The sequence below is a fragment of the Nomascus leucogenys genome, chromosome 22a (assembly GCF_006542625.1).
Source record: "Nomascus leucogenys isolate Asia chromosome 22a, Asia_NLE_v1, whole genome shotgun sequence".
In the NCBI taxonomy this organism is placed as follows: domain Eukaryota; kingdom Metazoa; phylum Chordata; class Mammalia; order Primates; family Hylobatidae; genus Nomascus; species Nomascus leucogenys.
In genome coordinates this window covers 69392778-69405649 of record NC_044402.1, presented here as the reverse complement: position 1 = coordinate 69405649, position 12872 = coordinate 69392778, and the positions used below count along the sequence as shown (strand labels likewise).

The following is a 12872-nucleotide window of genomic DNA, read 5'->3' as shown; positions in this document are numbered from 1 at the left end:
GATATGTCGTGTTTTCATTTTCATTTGTTTCAAGAAATGTTTTTATTTCCTTCTTAATTTCTTTATTTACCCAATGGTCACTCAGGAGCATGTTATTTAATTCCCACGTATTTGTAGAGTTTCCAGAATTCCTCTTGGTACTGATTTCTAGTTTTACTCCAGTGTACTCTGAGAAGATACTTGATACAATTTTGATTTTTAAGAATTTGTTGATACTTGTTTTGTGGAGTAACGTATGGTCTATTCTGAAGAATGTTCCATGTATTGATGAAAAATTATTGGGTAGAATGTTCCGTAAATGTCTGTTAGGTCCATTTGGTCTGAAGTCCAGTTTACATTTAATGCTTCTTTGTTGACTTTCTGTCTAAATGATCTGTTTAATACTGAGAGTGGGGTGTTGAAATCCCCCACTATTATTGTACTGCACCCTATCTCTTTATATGTAGTAATATTTGCTTCATGAATCTGGCTGCTCCAGTGTTGGGTGCATATCTGTTTAGAATTGTTATGCTCTCTTGCTGGATTGATCCCTTTATCAACATATAATGACCTCCTTTGTTTTTCATTTTTGTTTCTGTTTTTTACTGTTCTTGCCTTAAGGTCTGTTTTATCTGATATAAACATAACTACTCCTGCTTGCTTTTGGTTTCCGTTTGCATGGAATATGTCTTTCCATCCCTTTACTTTCAGTCTATATGTGTCTTTACTGGTACAGTGAGTTTCTTATAAGCAACATATAGTTGGATCATGTTTTTAAATCCGTTAAGCCATTATATTTTCAGAATTTAATTTGTTTATGTTCAAAATTATTATTGATATGTGAAGCTCTGTTTGTTCCTGTCATATTGTTAGTTGTTTTCCGGTTGTTGTAAATATTCTTTGTTTTTTACTTTTTCTCATATTGATTGTCATTGTAGTTTGGTGAATTTCTGTAGTGGTACCATTTGAGTCCTTTTTCTTCCTCCTTTATGTGATTACTTTACCAGTGAGTTTTATATGTTTGTGTGTTTTCATGATGGTAAATGTTGTCTTTTCACCTCCAGGTTTAGAACTCCCTTGAGTATTTCTTATAGGTCCAGTCCAGCCTAGTGGTAAACAAATTCTCTCAGCATTTGCTTGTGTGGGAAAGATTTTTTTTCTTCTTCATTTATGAAGTGCAATTTTGCTGGAAATTATATCCTCGGCTGGCGGGTTTTTTTTTTTTTTTTCTTTCAGCACTTTGAGTATGCTATCCCATTCTCTTCTAGCCTGTTAGGTTTCTGCTGAGACATCTGCTGTTAGTCTGCTGAGGGTTACTAGATAGATTACTAGATGGTTTTCTCTTGCTGTATTTAGGATTCACTCTTTACCTTTGACTCTAAGCAGACTGAGTATAATGTGCCATTGAGAAGACCGTTTTGCATTGTGTCATTTTGGGGATTACTGAGTCTGCTGTAACCGAATGACTAAATCTCTTGCTAGACTTGGGAAGTTTTCATCTACTCATTAAATAGGTTTTCTAATCCTTTGTCTCTTTGGCCTTGAGGATACCAATAATGCAAATATTCAATTGCTTTATGTTGTCCCAAATATCACAAAGATTTTGTTTATTCTTTTAAAATTCTTTTTTCTTTATTTTTGCGTAACTGGATTATTTCAAAGGGGATTCTGAGATAATGAGATTCTTTCTTCTGCCTGATGTAGTATACTGTTGAAGCTTTCAAATATATCGAGAGCTTTCGTATTTCCTTCAATGAATTTTTCCCTTCCAGAATTTCTATTTCGTTATTTAAAAATATATATATATTTTTGTTAAATTTCTCATTCATATCCTGAATTGTTTTCTGATTTTTTTTAGTATTGTTTTTCAGAATTCTCTTGTATCTCACTGAGCTTCTTTAAATCAATGTTTAAAATTCTTTATCTGGAATTTCAAAAATTTCTTTTTGATTAAAATCTATTGCTAGAGGATTATTGTGTTCCTCTGGAGGTGTCATATTTTCTTGCTTTTTCATGTTTCCTGGGTCCTTATGTTGATATCTGATATAATGGTTGGTATAACTGTTGTTTCTTCTCATTTTTGAATTTACTTTTCCAAGGGGAGGACTTTTTCTGAAGTTGCATCTATGGTGTTGGTTGGGTAGGATACTTTGGCTTTGATTCTGAGTGCATGCAGTAGTGTAGTCTCTGTATGATTTATTTGACTGTAAACAGCATAGTAGTATCTGTGCTTTCCTTAGTGAGTTAAGGTGTGATTATTAGTGAAGGCTGTGGTGAAGTTCTATTGGGGACTAGCATGCCGTGTGTGCCAATATTCAGGCCCCAGTGATGGCAGCAGTCGGCTGAACATGCCTATATTTTTGCCCCAAGGTGGTGTACAATGGTGCCTGTGTTAATGGTTACTGGTGGGTCAATTCTTAGGCTTCCAAGTGGCTTGCTTAGATTCCAGTAGTGGCAGTGATGGACCAGGTGAGTGGGTGGGTTCTCAGGCACCTTGGACAGCTGACATGGCATAGGCGATAGCCACAGCAGAGGTAAGGTGATTCTCTGGGTCACAGGCAGTATGCATTCATGTTGGTGGTGGCTCCAATGGACTGGGCAGGCCAGTCTCCAGGCCTGCATGTGGCCTTTGCTGGTCAGCATCAGCTGAGGTGGTAGTGCCGGGAGTTTAGGTCCAACCTCAAATCCCTGGGAGGAGTGTTCAGGTTCTCAAGGTGGTGGATTGGGTTGGGCAATCCCCAGGACCCTGGGCTGTCTGCTGTATCCTGGAGTTGGGGATGGGTGAAGCCAGATTGGCTGAGCTTGTGCTCAGGCCTCCCAAAGGTGAGAGCCATGGTGATCCTCAGGTCCTAGGTGGAGTGCTCAGGTGAGGAATGGTAGCATTGATGCTAAGGCCCTGCCACTAAAGAGGGTGTAGTCATCTGCAGTGACTACAGCCTGGGTTGGCAGTGGGGGAACGCACATCCATCTCATGCACCCTGGCCAGGCAGGCTGCCTCTCTCCCTTCTTTTCCCCTGCTTTTGATGTTTCCTGTCATTTCTCTGTTGAATTCTAGCATTCTCTCTGGGATAATGTATTTGAAGTGTGATTATCTATATACTATTTTGGTTCTTCTTTTTTTTTTTTTTTTTTTTGAGATGGAGTCTCCCTCTGTCACCCAGGCTGGAGTGCAGTGGCGTGATCTCAGCTCACTGCAAGCTCCGCCTCCTGGGTTCACGCCATTCTCCTGCCTCAGCCTCCCAAGTAGCTGGGACTACAGGAGCCTGCCACCACCCCCAGCTAATTTTTTGTGTTTTTAGTAAAGACGGGGTTTCACCATATTAGCCAGGATGGTCTCGATCTCCTGACCTCGTGATCCACCCACCTCGGCCTCCCAAAGTGCTGGGATTACAGGTGTGAGCCGCCACTGCGCCCAGCCCTATTTTGGTTCTTCTAAGTGCAGGAGGTGGGTATGAAATGCTTCTAGCCAGCCATCTTGAAGCCCCTCTCTAGGAGTGTTTTTATAAGAATAGCTCCAGTTCTCCCAAATAATACAATCTAAGAGGGTTGCATTCAGGTGGCATTGGGTGGGGTGGGTGTTCTGGGTCCTCCTGGCAGTGAGGAGGCTGTGGGCACCCATAGTCCTGGCTCACTACTTGTGGGCTCCTCCCTTTGGGTGAGCAGGTCAGTCCTTGGCTGCTGAATGGTCAGTCTTCTCCCCATCCCCAATACTGACACGTCAAAGTCGCTTCTCTTGGTGAGGTGAGAGAACCCTTCCACCAGCATGATAAATCTTTGACGAGATGACTGAAAGGGGACTTCCCTCTCTGGGTTTAACTAGTGCTACACATCTTTCCTCAGCCTTTTCTGCTGGTTTCGTATCCTCCCTTCCCTGGGACGGTGCCACTGGATTCCTTAAGAGCTTCCTGGGAGGGAATTTCAACAATACTTAGAGGGCTACTCTCAATAGAGTGTCTTCAGACAAGCCAGTGCATACACACACACTCTTCAGTAGAGCTCTTCCCCTGCTAGAAAACTTTTTGCAGTGTTGTGGAGCTAAAGTATCCTTGCCCTTCCAATCTGTTGAAGAATTTTCTGCACTGGGGCTGTTTGTCTCACAGTCTACCTTCACTCTTCTTTGGGGGTCCTATGAGGTCTTTATTATGCAAACAGAACTCCCTAGTGCCCCTCCCACACATACACCAAGACAAACCCTGATTTGTCTGGATTCCAGGACAGGGGACAGAATGGATTTCATTCTGAGACCTGGGCCATTAATCATCTGTTTGGAATTGAGAATGAATTTCTCATAGAAACAATGTGTCAACTTATAGTTCAGATCTCTCCCCAGCTAACAAGAGCACATCCAATCCAAAATGTGGCCCAGCTGTAGAATTCATTGTATGAGGCTTGGTTCTGTGGTTTGGCAACAGAAAGTCACATAATCAGGAAAGAAGAGAATACAGAAAAAAGAAAAAGAAAACGTCTTCCTTTCCTGGGTGTTGGGCCAGTCCTGGGAAAGTTCCTGAAACAAACCAAGCATGTTGGATCTTTGGCTTCCTGCCAGCTCCCCAATGGACCCCTTTACCAGCACCCAGCGGCCTCTCTTCAAACATTCCAGGACCCCTGCTGTGTGAAATTCATCAGCCTGGCACCCCACCCAGGCTGGGCCCACTCCTCAGCAGGCTCCAAACACCAACCTTAAGTCTCTAGCTGCCACCAGGATCCCACAGTTCCCCTGCACAAATGTGCATGAGAGAGCCAAATGCAAGGACTGTTGGTGGACGTCAGATTGGGTTAGAAGCAGAGTGCAGCAAGCATCTCTGGCAAAACATCCGCTATGTTGCTGTGAGCATGGGTTGTGTTCCAGCCCTACGCTAAGTGGTTTACCTATATCAGTCACTCAACAAATATATGAGCACCAAGAATACTGGTGTGGGCATTAGGGGTTATAGTGCAAACGAAATAAACGTCCCTAATCTTGTGGAGCTTGCATTTGAATGCATTATTTCCTTTAGTTCTCATACTAAGCTTGAGAGCTAGTACTGTCATATCTCCATTTTATTCAGTAAAAAACTTAGGTGTCAAGAGATTAAATAACATACCCCAAGAACATAGCAGGTTAAGTCATGAGATTAGGACTCCACGCCAGGCTCTCTGCAATGTTGGAGACCTTGTCCTTACCACAAGGCCTGATCACCTGGGAGCCAGAGCTCCACGACTCCCAGCCCCACCACAGATGGGGTCAAAAAGGTGGGCTTAGTGGTCCCAACTTGTTCTTGATTTCCTCAACTTCTTCCTCTTTGTCTTCTTAGTTTATAGATTCTCAAGAGATCCTAGATATCCCCCAAGCTGAGGGAAGGGTGAAGATGGGCAGGAAGGCTGAGAACCATGGGTTGTGTGTGAATTGGGGGCTTTCTTTATGACCACGGCCTCCATCGATCTAAATAGGTGTTTTTTCATGCCTCCTTGAAAGAGAAAGGGTAACTGTCAAAGGTGTGAGTCATTGTGAGGCAGGAGAATTGGGAATTAGGGTAACCAAGGGTTAAGGCATAAGTAAAAGAACAGAAGGTGCAGCCAGTTCTAGGCAACATTAAGCAGCATACAGCATACATCCTAGCTCCTGAGATAACAAGACAGAAGTTTCCACTTCAGCCTCTAATTGATCATGAGCCAAGTCTCCACTTCAGCCACTGATTGGTCATAGGCCAATCCTTCATAAGGTGTGACCAACTGGAGGCCTCTAAAGGGCACCTAGGGGCGTTACCAAACTGAATAAAAATTAATAAATATCTTAATAAAAATCCTAATGGGAGGGGAAGCTCTTGAACCACTTGCTGGAGCCCACTCCTAAAAGAGCTCCTACAGGCTCCTACTCTGTGAAAAGTACTTTTGCTTTAATAAATCTGTGCTTTTGTTACTTCGTTCTTTTTTTGCCCTGTGCATTTCGTTCAGTTCTTTGTTCAATGTGCTAAGAACCTGGACAACTCACAGTCAAGACCTTCCATCTGGTGATAATTTTATAAATCAGTCGGTCTTGAAATAAAGCATTTAGAATAGATTTCTTCAATGGCTATTCCCTGGAATCTGAATAACTGGTATACTTTACACACACACAAAAAGAAAACAAATAAATTCCCCTTTGCATTCCAGCATGACACATGCAATGCTCACGAGTCAATGAGTTGAAGAAGCAAGTACAGACCATCTAAAGGGGTGTGGGCAAGGTTCCTATGAGGTCTGAAAAGCAAGCTCATGAGGTCAGGGCCAGCACAATTTCAACCACCCCTGACCTTTCCAGGATTGAATGTAAGTTTAATTCTTCAGGTAACTCATTGGTCTGTAGAGACAAATGGAAACAACCCAGGACACATTTCCTGTGCTAATGTTTGAGATCAGAGAAATGCCTCTTTCATCTGCAAGATCAGAATGCCTCCCTTTCTGCAATCCAGAACTTTGGGTACCACCTCACTCAGCTTTAAATTCTGTATCCTCAGAAGACTGGGTCATTTCCTTCCACTTAAAACAGCCATCACATGTGTGCTCCTGGTCAGCAAAAGGATTCTGACTCTATTGACTCAAAAAGAGGACTTCCCCTCCTTCCCATCCCTCCATCCCCCTAAGTTGCCCGCTTCCTTTCCTCACTTATCATTCAAGCCTCATCCCTCCCTGTCCCCTCAGCCTTCTTCTCCAGGGGGCCTGAAAGGACCAACCACACATCCATCAAAGGCTGCCTCTGACAGCTGAGCTCAAGAATAAAACTAACAGAGCAGAAGAAAAGATAAAGAAAGAAGGTAAGTGGTGGGAGGAGAGAGAGAGAGAGAGGAGTGTTAGGAAACCTTCCTCTAGGGCTGCTTTTTGTTTTTTTTCGGTACACAATGAATTTCTTTTATTTTGGTATGCATCCACATTTCAGCATTTAGTGGTCCTGAACAGAAAGTGGAAAAATGCAGCACTTTGCCAGAAGTCAAGACTACCAGTTTCCAGGATCTGCTGTGTACACTGACTGCTTTCTTAATCCCTGCTGAGGATTTTGAGATGCAGCATCACCAAAACCAAAGGATGCACTGAATTCAAGGGTCTTTATGTTCCAGCTGCCAGATTCCAAACCAGACCCCAATGGATTGCAAGGATGACCAGATGAGAGCCCTGTTTAAAACTTCTTCAATTTTTAAAAGTTGAAGAAGAAATGAAAGGAAAAGAAAATAATTCAGAGGGATCATGTGTGCTTACAAGTGTCTTCATGAGGCCTTTCTCCAAGTTTAGCCACCAAAGACTCTGAGAGCTGGCGGGTCTGAGTAACCCTGGTTGACTGTTCTTTTCACCTTATCAAAATCGCCAAAAAAAACTCATCAGCTGATGATGATAGCAGAGGGTGGCAGGGCTGAGGACCCAATATTTACTTCCCAGCTGGTGGCAAGTGAATAAATGCAGTTCCAAAACTAAACCAGGGAGGTCAGAGACTTGTTCCAACTTTACCTGGTTTCTAGCCAAAGCAAGGGCATGTCATGGAAAGTATTGGGTGGTCACAGTGCAAAAAGGGACTTGAGGAGGGGAGGAAAAAACAGCACCCCTCGATAAAGTGGGGGAGAGAAGGTATGGGGAAATCCCTGAATTCTTCACCATAGGCAACTGGAGGGGTTACAATCTATGCTTTGGCCAAGGGTGAGAATGGAGGAGTGTGGGGAAAAGAGGATGGCTTGGAAGCGGCATCATTTAAGGCTTAAAGAAAAAGACCAGGGATGCAGGCAAATCTCCTCACATACCCAGCAGCAGTTCCATAGGCTGCAACCCTAAATCATCACGTCTACTCTAACAAGCCGCCCTCAGGCTAGAGGGCTGTTGCAGGGAGGGGAGAGGGAGGGGAAGTGAGAGAAGGCAGAGACCCCAGGCCATGTCATCAGCAGCAAGGTGATTGTGTGATGTGTCTTTTTACAGCTGAGTTAGATGTGTCCCACCAGTTGTGACAAGAATCAATTTAAATAGATTTTCTTGATGCCAGAAGCTCGACTATGTGGACAGTATTTACACTCGACATGATGATTTGTTATAGCACAACTTACATATTTCAAATGGACAAAAAAATTAGTATCATTTACAATATCTTAAGATAAATTTCCTTTGAATGGAAGCTTTCTTTCCAGTACTTTCAGGTCTACAAGAGGTACCTAGAAAATTTACTACTGTGGAAAATGAAGACTACTTCAGTCGAATGAGGGAAAAGGTGAAGGTCCTGTGGTTTTACTTTTTGATTAACTGCTATAACAGTGTCCTTCAGGTGGCTGAGGGAGTTTCGTATTTTCTTTAGACATCATTAGGCACTAAAGTTCTTGCAGAACAACTTTGTGTCTCTTATTTTTAAAATTTATTTTGTATCCTTCAGTCAACTCCCACCAGCAGAACCACTTTGATGCTGTATGAATTCTGCCATTTTGCTAGCACTGATATGGCTCTTGGTCTACCACTCCATTGGAGCTCTTAACTCCATTCATATTAATTTTTGTTAAAAATCTTACAAAGTGGGGTGCTTCTGGGTATTTAGGTCCACATTTTATTTTAAGGCTGTATATTTGGTTTTCACCAATTGTTCTTGGAGGCCCGATTACCATCTTTGTCCATCTTGTAAGTATCATGTCTTCATCGTCTTCTAGACCCCAGCTACCTGTGCCATCACCTACTCCTTTCTGACCTTGTTCCGGTTCTTCCAACAGTTGGAAATTCTGAGGGACTTTTACTCCCAAGCCTGTGGTGGCATCACTCCTCCAGTGCTTACTTTTTGGAGTGGTTGCTCTATTAGAAAACCTGGTTCATGGAGGGCCAGGTCATTTTTATTTGTAGTTTAATTCATTCTTTGCTGAATGCAACACAGTCCTGGCTCGGCAAATTGTTCTGTTCAATTCTCACAAATCAAGCATACTAGAACGTGATAGCAGCATCAGATGAAATTTAGAGACATACCATGATACTCCTTCTGCATTCCTCACCAGGGCCTGTGTTCCCATCTCCTAGTTGCGGAGAGCTCACAGCTGTGCTCCTCGATGGGCTTGCCCTCAGCCAGGATGCTGCCTCACTCTAGGTTATGGGGACAATCAGGGCCAAGGCCAGGCTGATGTGGTGGGCCAATGGCTTGATCTTTGTGTCAGTTTGGGACAACTCGGAAGGATCATTCCCAGCTTCAGAGTGTCCTATGGGATTGGTTGAGGCCTCCATGGCAATTGCACCACAATTCAGCCCTTCTTTTTGCCCCATCCTGCCTTCCTCCCATCTTTACAGCTACATGCATAGCTTTCCAGAACATTTGCGAAGTCTTACAAAACTAATGTTTAACTTCATAAAGGGACATATCCAAGCATCTTTCTCTGAATGAGAGGGTGAAAAGAAAGTCACACGCTTCTATAGTCTGTACACTAATTGAGTAGAAAGGGTGTAGGTTGGCAATGGCACAGGAAGTTGACTTTTTCCCAGCAAGGGGAAAAAAGTTTTGCTGCCTAGAAGTCTCTGCATTATGAGTGCAGTTAAGCTACCTGGCCTTGAAGATCACTGTGTCTGGAATCAGATGGCACCTGAGCATCCTCGACTCCCTGTGAACTGCTTCTGTGGGGAAGAACACTGTCTAGTGCCCAGCCTTCACAGAATCTCCCCAGTCTGCTTTGCAAAAGAAACCACTGGATTGTGAAATTTCAGAAACAGATGAGAGCTTCGAGGTCATTCCATCTCGTCATTTCCAACATGGAGTCTCCAGACTTAAAAAGCAGAATTGGAGTTCTTGAAGTTATTTTCAATACTTTAAAAAGCCAAATTGAAATGATGTGTTTGCCATTTAATAGCAGGAGATAACAGGCTCATCAATACCAGTAATTCAGTTTAATCTTTAGTTCAACAAATTAATTAATCACATACTTGATGCTAGACCCTGAAGATAGAGAGATGGATAGGCAGATGAATTCCTGGCCCATATAGAAGTTGACTTTCTAGAGGTCCAGATAGACAAAACCAAGTAAACAGGTAGACTTATTAAAAAAAGATATGATGGCTAGGATGAAGAAAGAAATCAATAATGTGACACAGCAAAACAGAAGGTGGAATCTAGAAAAAGGAGTTAGAAAGGACCTTGCTGAAACTGATACCTTTCATTTGACTTAATTAGTTGAAAATGGAAAACAAATGAAATAATCCATACAACAAACCCCCATGACACAGGTTTACCTATGTAAAAAACCTGCACATGTACCCTTGAACTTAAAATAAAATAAAAAAAAAGCCAATTACAAAGCTGCATGGGTTAATGGCAATGACTTTTGGTTGCATGTAATTCATGAACTTATGTTAACTTGTGGGAAGATAAGGTCTGGCTCCTGACAAAATAAACTACTTACAATCACATGAAAAAAAGGAAAACAAAGTAATTGTTCCTCAATAAATACAATTATTTTGACAGATGATAGTTTTCAACGTGTGGGTACCCTATAGAATTGACAAAAATGGGTCTTCTTATATGAAATGGTTAAAACCACTGATCTAATTCCATCTGTCATTTAAGAAATAGAAAAACAGGCAACTTGGTGAGATCACATCACTGATCTTTGGCCAACTGGGAATAAGACTTAGGTCTCCTACGCCTTAGTATGGGGCTCTTCCCATTGTGTCATGCCTTGAATCGCAGAGATGGCCTGGAAACCGTGTAGAGCATGTTGCAGAGATGTGACTCTGCATTGAAGCCTCCTTATTCAATCCTCTGCCTCTTATTCACAGTGTGATCTTGGGAAGGCTGTTTTATGCCTCAGTTCCTTCCTCTATAAAATGGGATGCCGATAACACTACTTCCCTGAGGTTGTAGTACCTGTCCAGTGAAGGAGACGAGGCACTGAAATGACTCAGCTCATCTACAAGAGCGGGGAGAAAGGACAAAGGCCAAGGGTAGTTAACCCATGGGTGCATCTGCTCAATCAGGAAACAGCCTCAGCCCAGGGGGCTGAAGACCTTGCTGTTCCAATGTTGCTCTGGTATTGTTCCTGGGAAGGTCACCTTTGGTCCCTAGGCCTCCCTTTTCCCTCCTAAAAAATGTGACTCCTACTATCCGTCCCTATCTCAATGAGGAAAGATAAAATCCAAAAAGTGTTAAAAGGTGTTGACCCTTTGGAGAAGGTTTCTGTGTAGAATGCAGGGGTGGAAAAATGTTTTTCTCACCCATCTCTAGGTTCACGACTGAGGGCCCTATAACAAAAGGCAGGTTAACAAGAGAGAAAGGCATGTACATTTATTTAATGCAAGTGTTATGTGACATGGGAGCTGTCAGAAATGAAGGCCCAAAGAAACAAGGAAACGTGTATTTTTATGGTTAGGTTTGATGGAAAGTGGAGAAGGATTATCCAAGGAGAAGGATATTTGGAGAACAAACAGATAAGATCTAATGGTAATAAACCAGGGAAGCTTAGCAAGGCCTGTTTGTTCAGATTCTTCTTGGCATCTCTGGATCCTTGGCAACTTTTCTCTGAGTATAGGGAGGGTAACTCTCAAATGAAGGTCTTATGACCTGCTTCAGAGGGAGATCAGGAAATCCTTCCTAGGTTTTATAACAGGTTTCCAGAGAGTAGGGGGCAGGGAGGTGAAAGTGACCTTTCTTCTGTTGTTTTTGAAACGCTAAGATGCCATTTATTTATTTTTAGAGACAGAATCTCACTCTGCCACCCAGGCTGAAGTGCAGTAGTGTGATCACAGCTTACTGCAGCCTTATACTCCTGGGCTCAAGGGATCCTCTTGACTCAGCCTCCCAAGTAGCTGGGACTACAGGTGCATGCCCCCATGCCTGGCCAATTTTTAAATTTTTTTCTAGAGACAGGGTCTCACTGTGTTGCTGAGGCTAGTCTCAAATTCTGGGGCTCACGTGATCCTCCCACCTTGGCCTCCCAAAGTGCTGGGATTATAGGTGTGAATCCCTGTGCTCATAAGATGCCATATGGACATGATGTAGCATGTCCTGAACCCCATCAAGGGGTAGTGTCCACAGAAGCAGCAGGTGCATGTTTGTGTCTTATATGAAGGGCAAGGCCAGAGATAACAGCAGGAGAGTAAAGGGCTGGGAGATGGAGAGTGCAGGTGAGTGAGTGTGGATTGGGGACATGGAGGTCATTGTTTACCAGCGTGCAGAGGTGGAACCTGGGAGAGTATGTTTTTTATCCACGTTAGTATGGTCATCCCATTCCATTTGATGCAAGGCTACCTCTTCCTGGTTCCGTGCTATCAGTTAAAATATAGTCTCTACCCTGTTTCCAGCCCTTCATCTCACGGCACTATCCCTACAGCAAAAGCTCCAAGTCCCCTGCTCTCTGAGGATACCAAGGCAAAGAAATGCCCGTGAACTCTGATTCCTCTTAGAGGGTGCCAGGAATTTTGAAACAGATGTAATTCATCTTCTAAGGACTTCAACAAGTGTTGTTTGTTTCTTCACTATTCAGCTGTTTGTAGTAGGCTTAGTTTGACAGCTGATTCAGGTTGTATTGGAGATTGTCCTTCTCCCACTGGCAGGGCACTTTGCCATCAGGTTGGCCTGTCAACACCTGCTCTGTGCTTGCCCTTGTTCTCAGAGCGCTAGGGACAGGAGAGCCTTACCACTCACGTTCGTGTCTCAGAAAAGCAACGGATAATGATGCAGAATTCGTTTTTATAATGATGTATAGCCAGCAAATTCCTCAAACTCGCTGTCACATCTTATTATAGAGACGTGCTTGCCTCTGGGGTGTCTCCTGGCAGGCCCATCTCAGGGGAGCAGGCAAACAAAGGAAGAGGCACGGAAGGCAGAGCGGCAGGAAGGAGGCTGCAAGGAAACGCAGTAAGCCATCCCCGCAGTAAGCCTCCCCGGGATTTCCTGAATGCCTCGATGGGGGCTTTGTAGCAAACTTTAGCTTTTTATACAT

General features: G+C 43.2%; 1 pseudogene; it reads right to left on the bottom strand.

The window, feature by feature from the left end:
- Positions 1-8210: 8210 nt before the first annotated feature.
- LOC100591234 lies at positions 8211-12872 on the bottom strand (annotated as a pseudogene).